This window comes from Dipodomys merriami, unplaced genomic scaffold (assembly GCF_024711535.1).
Source record: "Dipodomys merriami isolate MVZ:Mamm:240054 unplaced genomic scaffold, mDipMer1.0.p SCAF_183, whole genome shotgun sequence".
NCBI classification, from domain to species: domain Eukaryota; kingdom Metazoa; phylum Chordata; class Mammalia; order Rodentia; family Heteromyidae; genus Dipodomys; species Dipodomys merriami.
In genome coordinates this window covers 933,557-946,312 of record NW_027203193.1, presented here as the reverse complement: position 1 = coordinate 946,312, position 12,756 = coordinate 933,557, and the positions used below count along the sequence as shown (strand labels likewise).

The 12,756-nt window shown below is 40.2% G+C and overlaps 1 pseudogene; it reads left to right on the top strand.

Annotated features, from left to right (window-relative positions):
- Positions 1-8,094: 8,094 nt before the first annotated feature.
- On the top strand, positions 8,095-12,314 carry LOC138830077 (myelin protein zero-like protein 3; annotated as a pseudogene).
- The last annotated feature ends 442 nt before the right edge of the window (positions 12,315-12,756 follow it).

The window sequence follows — 12,756 nt, the reverse complement described above, 5'->3', positions numbered from 1 at the left end:
ACCTAAAACAGAGCTTCAACAAAGAACTTGAAGCCATCAAAGCTGACCAATTAGAAGGAAAAGAGATAAAAAACAAAGTAGAGAGTCTTGACAGCAGGTTAGACCATGCAGAAGATCGAATCTCAGGGATTGAAGACAGCCTAGATATTATAGAGAAAGAACATACAACCATCCAAGACAAGTCCAAGAAATATGATAGGTCTATCCAACACCTGGAAGACACCATCAGAAGGCCCAATCTAAGGATAATGGCTGTAGAGGAGCAACTAGAAACAGAAGTTAATGGTCTAGGAAATTTGTTTAACAGGATCCTTGCAGAGAACTTCCGAAACATACAAAAAGATAGGCCTATTCAGATACAAGAAGCTTTTAGAACCCCAAATAGACCAGACCAGAATAGGACATCCCACTGTCACATTATAATCCACACAGGATCAACCCAGACCAAGGAAACGATCCTTAAAGCTGTCAAGGAGAAAAGGTTAATCACCTATAAAGGGAAACCAATTAGAATTACCTCAGATTTCTCAGCAGAGACAATCAAAGCAAGAAGAGCCTGGAATGACGTATGCCATGCCCTAAAAACAAACAACTATCAACCAAGAATACTGTAACCAGCTAAACTCTCCTTCATAACTGAAGGCCAAATAAAAACCTTCCATAGCAAAGAAAAATTGAAACAATACATCTCCACAAAACCAGCCCTACAAAAGATTCTTAAAGATGTCCTACACATAGAAAACCAACAAGAACGCAACAAAGGCCAAGAAACTGCACCCAAACTGAGAATCCAAGAACCTTAGGAAGAACCCAGCTTTCACAGCCCCCAAGAAGGTGGATAACATGGCAGGAACTCCCAAATACCTCTCAGTCCTATGTCTTAACGTTAACGGACTGAACTCTCCAATTAAGCGACATAGACTGTCTAATTGGATTAAAAAACAAGACCCTTCTATCTGCTGCCTGCAGGAGTCACATCTTGCCCGTAAAAACAAACATATTGTCAAGGTTAAAGGCTGGAACAAAATCTACCAAGCAAACGGCCCTCATTAACAGGCGGGAGTTGCAATCCTAATATCAGATAAAATAGACTTCAAACTCTCCTTCAGGAGGATATTACAATTCTAAATATCTATTCGCCAAACAATGGAGCACCCAAATTTATCAAAGAAACACTACTTTCCCTCAAATCCCATATAGATCCAAAGACATTAATTGTTGGGGATTTTAACACACCACTCTCCCCACTAGATAGATCAACTTGGCAAAAACTCAACAGAGAAACCGCAGATCTAAACAGCTGCATAGATCAACTAGACTTAACAGACATTTACCGAACATTTCACCCAGCAGCATCAGAATACACGTTCTTCTCTGCAGCACATGGAACGTTTTCTAAAATAGACCACATTTTAGGCCACAAAGCAAACTTGTCTAAATTTAGAAACATTGAAGTTATACCTTGAATTCTCTCTGACCAAAAGGGAATAAAATTAGAACTCAACACCAAAAGCCACCAAAGAAATTCCGGTATCACATGGAGGCTGAACAACACACTGCTGAATCATGAGTGGGTCATGGAAGAGATTAGAAAGGAAATTCAAATGTTCTTGCTATTCAACAAAAATGAACACACAAATTACCAGCTCCTCTGGGACACAGCAAAGGCAGTACTCAGAGGCAAGTTTATAGCTCTGAGCTCCTACATCAACAAATTGGAGAGATCGGAAACTAGCAATTTAATGACACATCTAAACCTCCTTGAAAAAGAGCAGCAATATAAACCCCAATCCAGTAGACGGAAAGAAATAATCAAAATTAAATCAGAATTAAATGAATTAGAATCCAAAAAAACTATAGAAAGAATCAACAAAACAAAGAGTTGGTTCTTCGAAAAACTTAACAAAATTGACAGACCCTTAGCAAACCTTATCAGAAAAAGGAGAGAACACACCCAAATTAATAAACTCAGAGATGAGAATGGAAACATCACCACGGAAACAACCAAGATTCAGAACATTATAAGGGAATACTTCTCAAAACTTTATGCTAATAACTTTGAGAACTTGACAGGAATGGACCTTTTCCTAGCAAATATTGACATGCCAAAACTAAACCAAGATGAGTTAAACCAGCTTAACAGGCCCATATCAAGCATTGAAATAAAAACAGCAATAAGAAAGAGACCTCCCAGCTAAGAAAAGTCCAGGACCAGATGGTTTTACAGCGGAATTTTACAAGGCCTTCAAAGCAGAGCTTACACCAATACTCCTCCAACTCTTCAATGAAATTGAAAGAGAAAGTTCACTACCTAACACATTCTATGAAGCCATCATAACGCTCATCCCAAAACCAGGCAGGGACTCATCAAAGAAAGAGAACTATAGACCCATTCTTTGATGAACATTGATGCAAAACTTCTCAACAAAATTTTGGCGAATAGACTTCAACAATTCATCCAAAAAATCATACACCACGATCAAACAGGATTCATTTCAGGGATGAAAAGCTGGTTCAATATATGCAAATCAATTAATATTATTCATCACATCAACAGGAGCAAGAATAAGAACCACATGGTTATCTCAATAGATGCAGAAGAAGCATTCGACAAGATCCAACACCCCTTTATGATGAAGGTTTTGGAAAAATTAGGAATCCATGGAACATTCCTCAATACAATAAAGGCTGTATATGACAAACCTACAGCCAGTATTATACTTAATGGTGAAAAACTAAAGCCATTTCCTGTGAACTCAGGAACAAGACAAGGATGTCCACTCTCTCCACTTCTCTTCAATCTAGTATTAGAATATCTAGTTACAGCAATAAGAAAAGATGCAGACATAAAGGGGATCCAAATAGGGAAAGAAGAAATAAAACTCTCCCTCTTTGCAGATGACATGATCTTATATTTAAAGAATCCCATAGACTCCACTCCCAAATTACTCAAGCTGGTTCAAAACTTTGGCAAAGTAGCAGGTTATAAAATTAACCCCCCAAAATCAATGGATTTTCTGTATGCCAACAATGAGGAAAGAGTGGCTGAAATTAGGAAAGCAACTCCATTTGTAATAGCCCCACAAAAAATAAAATAGGAATTAACTAAAGAAGTGAAGGACCTCTATGATGAAAACTTTAAAATCTTGTAAAAGAAAATCAACTCAGAACTTAAAAAATGGCAAAACCGACCATGCTCCTGGATTGGAAAGATTAACATCGTGAAAATGGCAATACTTCCCAAGGCTATCTACAAATAATTTAATGTGATATTTATCAATATTCCAACCTCATTCTTCAAGGAAATTGAAGAGGCAATCCAAAAATTCATATGGAACAACAAAGGACCCCGAATAGCAAAAACGCTCCTCAACAGAAAGCACACTGCTGGAGGAATACCAATACCAAATTTCAAACTCTACTATAAAGCCATAGTAATCAAAACAGCTTGGTATTGGCATAAGAACAGACCTCAGGAACAATGGAATAGAATTGAAAACCCAGAAATGAACCTACAGACCTAGCGCCATCTAATCTTCGATAAGGGAGCTAAAACAATAGAATGGAAAGAAGACAGCCTCTTCAGTAAATGGTGCTGGCAAAATTGGTTAACTACATGTAGAAAACTTAAGCTAGACCCTTATATATCACCCTACACCAGAATCAACTCCAAATGGATCAAAGGCCTCGAAGTCAAAACAGACACTCTGAAAACATTACAGGATGGAATAGGAGAAACCCTAGGTCTCCTTGGCTCAGGCTGAAATTTTCTGAATAGAGACCGGAAACACAACAAATCAAAGAAAGGCTGGACAAATGGGATTGCATAACGTTGCAGAGCTTCTTCTTGGCAAACGACATAGCTAGCAAGATCAATAGAAAGCCCACAGATTGGGAGAAGATCTTTACTAGCCATACAACCGACAAGGGTCTCATATCTAAAATATACTTGGAACTCAAAAATTTAATCCCCCAACAACAAATCCTCAAAGAAACAACTGCCCAATAAATAAGTGGGCTAAATACTTAAAGAGAAACTTCTCTGAAGAAGAAAGAAAAATGGCCAATAGACACATGAAGAAATGCTGAACCTCTCTAGCCATAAAAGAAATGCAAATCAAAGCAACATTGAGATACCACCTCACTCCAGTTAGAATGGCAAAAATCAAGAACTCTAACAACAACAGATGCTGGAGGGGATGTGGACAGAAGGGAACCTTACTTCATTTTTGGTGGGAATGTAAACTTGTTCAACCACTTTGGAAAGCAGTATGGAGGTTCCTCAAAAGACTTCACATAGAGCTCCCCTATGACCCAGCAATCCCACTTTTGGGCATTTACCCAAATGTTTACAAACAAGACCACACTAAAGCTACCAGCACAACTATGTTTATTGCAGCATTATTTACCATAGCTAAGATATGGAACCAACCCAGATGCCCTTCAGTAGATGAATGGATCAAGAAAATGTGGTATATATACACAATGGAATTCTATGCCTCCATCCAAAAGAATGACATTGCCCTATTTGTTTGGAAATGGAAAAACTTGGAAAAAATTATATTAAGTGAAGTAAGCCAGACACAAAGAAACACAGGTCCCATAGTTTCCCTTATTTGCAATATCTAGTATATGTATGAGTCAAGCGGAAAAAGTCAGATATTGTGATGTTAGGAAAATGAATCCTTAGGTAGGTATTTTAATGTTTTTTTTTTCTTTCATGCATGTGTTTCTAACACATTTATAAGTTTATTTCTTTGTTGCTTTTTATGTCCCTCCCCCACAGTATAACCCCCGCTTTCAATATATTTGATGTCAGTATAACTTATGGAGGAGATGGGGAAAAACAAGTCATTTAAGGATTCAGGTGGACCTGTTGCAACAATGAGAAATACAAATTGTAATTGTAAAAAGGAGCTTTACAATGTCGATGGGCGGGGAGGGAGGGGGAAGGATTGGGGAGAGGGGGGAGGCTGGGAAGGGAGGTGAATGGTAAACAAAGGAGGAGGCTGCAATGCTTGGTAAGAAATGTATGCATTATCTTGCCCATGTAATTGTAACTCCACTGTATAGTATGTTCTCAAATAAAATAAAATACAATTAAAAAAAAAAGAAATAACTGACTGCATTCTTTTATCCGGTACAAGAAATTTAGCACTGTTGTTTAAGTCTCTAATAACACTTTTTTAGATATAACTTCATGGCTTTCATAAAACCTCCTACATAGTCCTTAGAGTGTCTTTTTGACTCCCATTTTTATTTGTTACATTTGCATAGTAGTATAGTATATCATCTTTAAAATCATATCACCTCATAATTAAAGTTTATCTTGTAAGTAAGTACTTGTGAAACTCCAATAAAATATCACAATAGTTGGAAGTGGAGCTATGGCTTAAGAGCTATAGTGCAAGTCTTGAGCCAAAGAAGCTCAGGGCCCAAAGTTTAAGCCCTAGTTTCCACACATACACATCTCCCCATCCGTCACCCAGACACACAATCAGATGATAATGTCTATCAAGTTCTTCCTTAGGATGATCTTGATGATGTCAGCAACTGTATCAAGTTTCTATCTCTCTTCCATGCATTTGTGGTAGTAGACAACAGAGTCGCTGTAGTATAACATGTGTCTAAGACTTGTCCATGAGCAAAAGCAGTTATGTAACATATCCATCACAATGTCCAGCTCTCTTGATAGTAGATCTGCCCATCTTGGGACTTGATGGGACCCATGTACTCTTCAACTGGCTTTCCCATCCTCTGTCCCAACTGCTTCAATGTTTCACCATCCACACCAAAGAGGCTTTCATTACCTCCCCAAAATTATTTGAATCCTGGATGCCTGAGATGTCGTGAAGACACTCTGTGGGTATTCCCCTCTCTGACAGGCCATTTTAACTCCTATGCTCTCCTCACAGATGTAGGCAATGGTCTCTGCGGGACTTCAGTGCCAGATCTTCGAGAGATTTAGTTTCATTGTTTCCATAAGCTCTGGGAAATCATGCAGTGAAGGGTCCAGTTTATAAACATAGGGGTATACATACCTCCTCATTCTGGAGTTTTTCATGTATGTTCTCTTGGCCATTGAACAGAAGTGGGGTCTCTGAAAGGAAACTTGTATGGTGATCTGTCTGCTTTGGTCCATACAACATAGAACCACTTTCCCATCCCTTCAATGATTTTGACAAGCTCCATGTGATTCATGCTGAACTGCTTTCAATGCTGTAACAATGTAGAGGTCACAACTTGATGTGTGGATAGCTGTCCATGCTTGATCCTGAGTTCCCTTGACACGCAGGGACCAAAACTCCATGTTGGGAAAGTGAGAGCATTATTAGCTGGCTTATATCTGTGTAGTTTGAATGACACCAGTAGGCATTGAGGCCTCCTCTTCATGTCCAAGTACCTTCAGCATATTGATAAAGATTGACACACCATGGCAAGTCGTCACAAAAAAATTCTGACCTGGTCCTGGGAATTATCTCAAGCATCTCAGCCACTTCTAGCAACTTCCCTTCTTTCAAGGTCTTGCCAATTCTCCTCCTTGTGTTCTCAGGTAAAATAATGCTGTCAGTGAGTAAAGAGCAGAGGACAAGGAAGCAGGTATTCTAGAGAAAGTAAATACTGAAGCCTCTTCCATGGTGAGAAGATAATGAAACCTGCAACTATAGAATAGCGAAGGAGTTAAGATGGTTATGCACACATTTTGTGCACAAAAATGCCAGACCTAGTATGCCGTGTACAGAGTTTCAGTCCATAATGGTCTGTAACAAAGGCATCACAGTTACAGATAAACCAAGTTCATAATGTCTTTTCTTCTTTTCTTCTGTGCCGTTCTGGGGCTTGCACTCAGGAAATGGACACTATCCCTGAAGTTTATTTTTTCCCCTCAAGGCTACTACTTCACCACTGGAACCACAATTCTACTTCTAGTTTTTTGGACATAATTGGAAATAGAATTCGTACAGGCTTTCCTGCCCAAGTTGGCTTCAATCACTTATCCTCAACCTCATGAATAGCTAGGATTAGAAGATTGGCCATTGAGCATGGTAGCAACTCTCTTCCTTTTTAGTTCTTTTTCTTTGTTCCTTTTTTCCAGTTATGGGCCTGAATTCTAGGCTTGGGCACTGTCCCTCATCTCTTCAGCTGAAGGCTAGTCTCAACCACTTGAGCCACAGCGTGATTTCCAGCATTGTTTCTGCTTAAGTAGTAATGAGCAATTGAATCCAGGGCCTCATGCATGCAAGGCAAACACTCTACCACTGATCCACCTTCCCAGCCCCATCTTTCCTTTTCTTTAAAAAAATATTATTAGGAAGATGATGTTCAGAGGGATAACAGTTAAGTCAGTTAAACAGTTGTCAGGTAAAGAATCCATTTTGGGGGGACAATTACACCCCTTTCCTTTTTCTCAATTTATACCTCTCACTGTGGCTTTTTTGTGGTTAACTGGAGATAAAAATCTTGCAGACTTTGCTGCCTAGGGTGATTTTGAACCGTGATCCTCAGATATCAGTCTGCTGATGAGTTAGGATTACAGGCTTGAATCTGAAAGACAAGAAGACTGTTCTGAAGATTGTCCTATATTGGTTATAGGGCTGTGGGCCTGAATGGACTTATGCAGTTAATGCTAGGCAGATCAGTCATCTGGAAGCATGTATCCCTTCTTAACCCTGATTGTCCCTCAGAACAGATAGGTGATGCTTTCAGAGCAAGAACCAGTTTGTACCAGCTCAACAGACGTCCTCACTATATATGTCTTTTTCAACAACTATTGGGTTGCTTATATTATCAAGACATTTTCTTTCTTAAGAACTTTTTTATTGTAAGATTGCAATAACTACAGATTCATCATGGTCTAGGAATACATGTCTGGTATCAGCTTTAATATCAAAGCCACATAGCTGTTCCAAATCATGTTTTATTGATCTTAAAGTAGTTCTTGAATATTAGTCTTTATTAGTAAAGATATTATTAATGTAAGTATTAAAGTTCTTCAAACATATTTCTCTTATTAAATGAATCCTTACAGTAACATTGAAAGCATCTTCTGGAGCAGCATTGGAAAAGATACTTGGATAATACTAAGAATGAAGGATGAGAAGTGTGAAAAAAAGAACTAAGAATTACCAGTGTGACTGGGAAACATCTTCTACAGAGCAGAATCCCAGATTTCTGGAAACATATCATGTGAGAACAGGCCTTCAAACAGTACATGTGACCACATGGGTGAGCCTCAGTGTTGCCACATAGATGTTATTCCTATATGAAAGTCTCATGTTCGATGGGCTTTCACAACCCCAGATTTATGAAAGTTTGTTGTCTTCTTTCCTTCAATATTACTTCATACTTTGCTATTGAGTGTAATTATTCTTTTAAAACATGAAAACTCAACACCATCTCTTGGACTGAGGCATTTACTGTCTCCCTATGAATAGATCTGTTATTTAAGAGGCTTCCTTGGGCTGGGTAGGTGGCTCAGTGGTGGAGCAATTGCCTTGCATGCTTGAGGCCCTGGGTTCGATTCCTCAGCACCACATAAGCAGAAAAAATGCCAAAAATGGCGCTGTGGTTCAAGTGGTATAGTGCTAGCCTTGAGCTGAAGAGCTGAGGGACAGCACCCAGGCCCAGAGTTCAGGCCCCACGAACGGACAACCCCCCCCAAAAAAAGAGGCTTCTTTACAGGTGCCAGTGCCTCCCTCCTTTAATACTAGCTTCTCAGGAGGCTGGGATCTGAAGGTCACAGTTGAAGCCTGCCTGGGTGGGAAAGTCCATCAGATTCTCATCTCTAATCAACTACCAAAAAAGCCAGAAGTGGAGCTGTGGTTGAGGTGGTAGAACACTCGGCTGGAGCAAAAAACGCATAAGGACAAGCAGCACCCAGCCTGATCCTGAGCCCCAGACCCGCCTTCAAGCACACACACACACACACACACACACACACACACACACACACACACACACACACACACACACACACACAAGTGGCTTTCTGCCAGACATGTCATGTGGGCCCATGAAATGGTTGGAGACCCCTCTTCAAATGGACTTGCCCTTGTATTTACTCCAGTAATGTGGAAATTGACTCTCAGTCACCGATAGGTCCATTGGTTTAGGATTTGTACTTTGCATCCCACTTCCTCTGCTTGTTTTTTGAGGTGAGTCTTGTAGCTCAACACAGATGTCAATACACTTCAAGATACTGCTTACGGTCTCAAGGCCTGTATTCACACTACACATGGAAAAATAAAACATGACCTGAGAGCCTCTGCTTACTCTGAGGGCCAGCTATCCAAGCAACGGCAGCTTCCTATGAATGGCAAACTGGAATCCAGGCTCAGGTTGTTCACAACAGACAGATGTGAGTTGTGTAAGGCTTGAATTGTTCTAAGGAAAAGCAGAGAATGAAGGAAGGCAGAGGAACTGGAAAAAGACAATCTACCCTCCCATGTTTCCTTGCAGTTCCTGGTCCACATTATATCCTTTGCTAATTGCTCTGCTGTGTGTGTGTGTGTGTGTGTGTGTGTGTGTGTGTGTGTGTGTGTGTATGTGTGTGTGTGTGTGTGTTTGAGAGTGTCAGTGAATGTTTGCATGTGTACAGTGGTTCTGGGCCTTGAATTAAGGGGCTGGACACTGGGAAGGTAGGGTGAATATGAGCAAGTACATCATATGCGTGTGTGGAAGTAACTCCATCAAACCTCTGAGTGTGCAACTAGTATATACTAATGAAAGTGAAAAAATGATTAAGCAATGCTCAAAATCCTCCATAAGCTATTTAGAGATAACTTTAAAAAAGGATCAGGAAGCATAGTTGGTAGGGGATATGAAAAATCTGTAGTTAAAACTGTGGGATCATTCAAGCAAGGTGCTGGTGGCTCATGCTTGTACTCGTAGATATTCAAGAGGCTGAGATCTAAGGATCATTATTTGAAACCTGACCAGGCTGAAAAGTAATCACACTCTATATAAGATATACTACTCAGAAAAAGCTCAAAGTGGCACTCTGAGGCTTAAGCAGTAGAGTGCCCAAATTCAAACCACAGGACTGGCAGAAAATAAAAGAAATAGTCCAAACTTAAGATTTCTAAGGAGTTTTAGACTAAATGTTGTATATAAACAAGTTACTATATTTTGGGGCTCATTTGTTGTTGTTGTTTTAAATATATTATGTATATTCTTCCCCCTATGATATATCCCCATTTGACTTTGAATTGACTTTGATACCGTGCACCTTGTATATACATTTTTCTAATTTGGGGAGGGGAACCAAAATAACAAATTGCTGAAACAAGGACACAGGATGACCCATTGCAACAATGATATCCATAGGACAGTATGTTAGAAATGAACTTTACAACATTGGGTAGGGAACGGTGGAGGGGAAGGTAAGGGATAGTAGAAAAAAACAAGGGAAGGGGTAACAATGCTTGACTAGAAATGTACTCATTGCCTTATTCATGTATCTGTAGCATTTCTATAGAATCTTCACAATAAAATAAGATTTAGAAAATGAAAAATATCTAGTTACAGCTAAAGTACGAAAGGAAAAATCCGTTCATTCATTTGCCTGTGGCAACAGAAATTAGAAATACACAGTCAATAGATATTTATTGCAAATCCCACACGGATTCATGCCCATGGCTACTTCACCCTCCTTGTCTTCAGGGGAAAGTCTGGAGGAATCAGTACAAGCTTCCTATCCAATAGCAGTCTACTCAATTCCTGTACCAAGACTGCCATCTGTAGTACATCAGATGGAAAAAGTTAACATTCCGTCTAAAAGGGTCTCAAATGAGCCCTATAAACCATAGCCTCCAACTGTCCTGATTTAACTCTTATTTCCTTTCCCAAGCTACAAATACATATAAACTTGTGGAGGGCTCTACAGAGATGGACAAAGACTTATAAAACATATATTGTTTCACACCTGTAGAAAATTAAAACTAGACCCTTATAAAGCACACTGAACAAGAATCAACTCCAAAGGGATCAAAGACCTCAGAGCCAAAGCAGATACCCTGAAAACATTACAGGAAGGAAAAGGAGAAACTCCAGGGCTCCTTGGCACTTGCCAAAAGTTTCTTAATAAAGACCCAGACACACATAAAATCAAAGAAAGGTTGGACAAATGAGATTGCATGAAACTGCAGACCGTCTGCACGACAAAGGACATAGCTATCAAGATCAAGAGAAAGCCCAAGGATTTGGAGAAGATCTTCACTAGGCTTACAATGGACAAGGATCTCATATCTAACATATAATTAGACCTCAAATAATTAAACCCTCCAAAAACAAATCCTCAAAGAAAAACTGCCCGATAAATAAGTGGGCTAAAGACTTAAAGAAAAAGGTCTGAAGAGGAAATAGGAATGGCCAATAGATACATGAAGAAATGATCAAATTCTTTAGCCATAAAATAAATGAAAATCAAGACAACGTTGAGATTCCACCTCACCCAAGTTTGAATGGCTATAATCAACAAATTTAATAATAACTGATACTGGAGGGGATGTGGTTAAAGGGAACGTCCTGCATTGTTGGGGGGAGTGTAAACTTGTTCAACCACTTTGGAAGGCAGCACAACCATGTTTATTGCAGCATTATTTAGCAAAACTAAGATATGGAACCAACCAGATGCCCCTCAGTATATGAATGGATCAAGAAAATATACACAATGGAATTCTATGCCTCCATCAGAAAGAATTAGGCAGGTACCTGAGGAGCAGCCGGGATGCTGCTGATCAGAGCCGCTTGAGGCTAGGGCTGCACCTTCTCTGCACTGATAGGCATCCTACTCTTGCAGGATTAGTGCAGCTGCTGACATACGAGGTTATGTTGGAGAAAATGTCAAGTTGAGATGTACCTTCAAGTCATCTTCATATGTCACTGACAAACTGACCATAGACTGTAAGTACCGTCCTCCCAGCAGCAGTTGCACCAAATCTATTTTTCACTATCAGTCTTACCATTACCCAACCACAGCAGGCACTTTTCTGGATCAGATCTCCTGGGATGGAAATGCATACAAAGGGGATGCATCCATAAGCATAAGCAACCCTAACCTGATGGACAATAAGACATTCAGCTGTGCTGTGAAGAATCTCCCAGATGTGCACCATGACATCCCCATGACGGAACTAACAATCACAGAAAGGGGTTTTGGTACCATGCTGTCCTCTGTGGCCCTTCTTTCTATTCTTGTTTTCATTCCCTCAGCAGTAGTTATTGTTCTGCTGCTTGTGAGAATATCAAGGAAGGCTGCAGGGATGAAAAAGCGGAGGGCTATAAGAAGAAGTCTTGGAGTTCCAGGAAGATAGCAGAGGAGAAAGTGGAGGTTAAACAACTCTCGCATAGAAAGCAGTTTTAGTGTTCCAGTGAACAGTCCTAAGTCAGAGAATCACAAGTGTGCCATCACAGTACAGAGAGTTAGGCCAGAGAGGGAAAATCCTGGCAAGGAGACAGATCTGAGCACTTGCCAGTAGTCGTGGCTGTGGCTGTGGCTGCAGCGGTGGCGGCATACCTGCAACACAGAGAGTCCGGGACGAAAGAGCCAGATTCGGCAGGTGAGCAAATTCTATTCAACACCAGCAAGAACCGACAAGGAGCAATCATCTTCATCCGGCAGTTAGCAGACCAGAGACAACCCAGGAACCAAGACTCGGCGTGAGTAGAAGCCTGACGTCCTCACTCCTTCTCAGAGAGAAGAGGAGGGAAGACACCTCTCATCCCCCACTACCAGAGATCTCCATCTTTGATACT